The sequence below is a fragment of the Octopus bimaculoides genome, chromosome 21, assembly GCF_001194135.2.
Source record: "Octopus bimaculoides isolate UCB-OBI-ISO-001 chromosome 21, ASM119413v2, whole genome shotgun sequence".
Classification (NCBI taxonomy): domain Eukaryota; kingdom Metazoa; phylum Mollusca; class Cephalopoda; order Octopoda; family Octopodidae; genus Octopus; species Octopus bimaculoides.
Genome location: NC_069001.1, coordinates 31,345,485 through 31,347,561, shown reverse-complemented (window position 1 = coordinate 31,347,561; position 2,077 = coordinate 31,345,485).

Sequence of the window (2,077 nt, the reverse complement as noted above, 5' to 3'; positions counted from 1 at the left end):
GAATTAAAGAATAGGGGGACATCTAGAAATATTTATTTATAACCAGCAGTTCTGAACGGTCAACCCACAGTCCTCTTAATTCTCAATAAACGCAGTCTACTAACCTTAGATCTTTTGTTGGTGATAAGAAGGTAGATAAAAAATTAGAAATAAATTACAATCCTATGACCCCCACTGTGTTCCATTTCTGCCACTAAAAAATTGTTTCATCTTCTGGCTCAGATAAAATATTTGAGAAAAATTATATTAATATATCTTGTCTGTTGAAAATCCATATTTCTTGCAACTAAAGATGGCACTGTATTTAAATTGATGTAATGCTTGCATTGTTTAATTAAATGGAGCCGGCTGAAACGATCGTATTGCATTAATACTCGACATCCTGTTACTTATTTGATTTTTATATATTACGCTCAATACAGCATAAGAAGGTCTGAAATATATCTTGATACTAGAAAGCCTCACTGGGAATGCATACACACTTTCTATGCTGTTCATCTGCAGAGCAGGGTGGGGGAATGATGGAGGGAGTCTCTTGACGGACTGTTTCATGATTTCTCGACAAGTCCCCCAAAAAGACATACCCGGATTCCTTACTGAACAACACAATTCAGTTGATGTACAAAATAGACATAAACCAGAGCAGAAAACTTAATTTGCATATTCGTACTTTTGATGTGTTGACATTAACGAAACAATATTTCATGCATAAAGTATGTAATGTATGCATGTTTGTATGTATAGTAGTTGTTCGAAAATGTATTGACGAATGTGTATACGTTTATACATTTCTATGTACACGCAATAACTCTCTCTCTCTCTCTCTCTCTCTCTCTCTCTCTCTCTCTCTCTCTCTCTCTCTCTCTCTCTCTCTCTCTCTCTCTCTCATACTCACACATATAAGCGCTTATGCCCAACGAGTCACTTAAGTAAAATCACCAACTTACAGCTGCCTATACATTGTACACAGAAATCTTAATACATATCATGAATATATTAATCTCCGTCATTCTTAAACTGGGTTCAATGTCGGCCTCATAATTAACCGACAGAAGACATGTCACGTCGCAAACGTTTAGGTCATGGCGTTAGGCCAGTTAATGTACTTTTTGTTATTTAGAAAGGATAACTTCTCGTTTTGCAGACAAAGTTATTGCATGCACATAGAAACGTATATACATATACATATTCGTCAATACATTCGCGAACTACTCCTATACATACATACATACATAACCACACTCATATGTACTCACATGTACATAACATCTGTGTATGTGTTAGTGCATGTATAAATGCGCACACACACATTTATATAAATGTATGTATATAAATTTACATATTTATATATAAATTTATGCATTTACATACACAAATAATTATATATATATAAATATAAAAGTATATATATATATATATATATATATATACATATATATAAATATATATATATATATAAGTAGAAAGAGAGAGAGAGAGAATGGCGTTTATATACCTATAATATATACATCCTTGTATATTAGTAGGCAAAACAATCATCTCTTTTCCTCCCTTCTCTCTCTCTCTCTCTCTCTCTCTCTCTCTCTCTCTCTCTCTCTCTATATATATATATATATATATATATATATATATATCATGCGAACATCTTCATAAACATTTATTCATGCATGCATACATACATACATACACGCACATACACACCCATCAACACTCCTAAACACATCTCTACATTCATACGGAAAAAAATGGCGATAGCACTTGTTTGTAGAGCTAATGGTATCAAATAGCAAGAACCAGCAACACCAAGCAACCAGCCAGCTATCTTTAACATCCTGCAGATTAGGTAGCAATTTCAATGTCTGTTCACTATCTTGATCCTTTCCATTCTGCAATCATTATATCCAATAGAGCGTTCATATTGAAATAACTTCTGAAACTCGCATATAATAAATGAATAAATAAATAAATAAATGAATAAATAAATAAATAACAATGGCCAACAGCAAATCAACGAGCCACCATCAACGATCCGACAAACCAGAGAATATTTATGCATGCCAGACACACTGATATATAT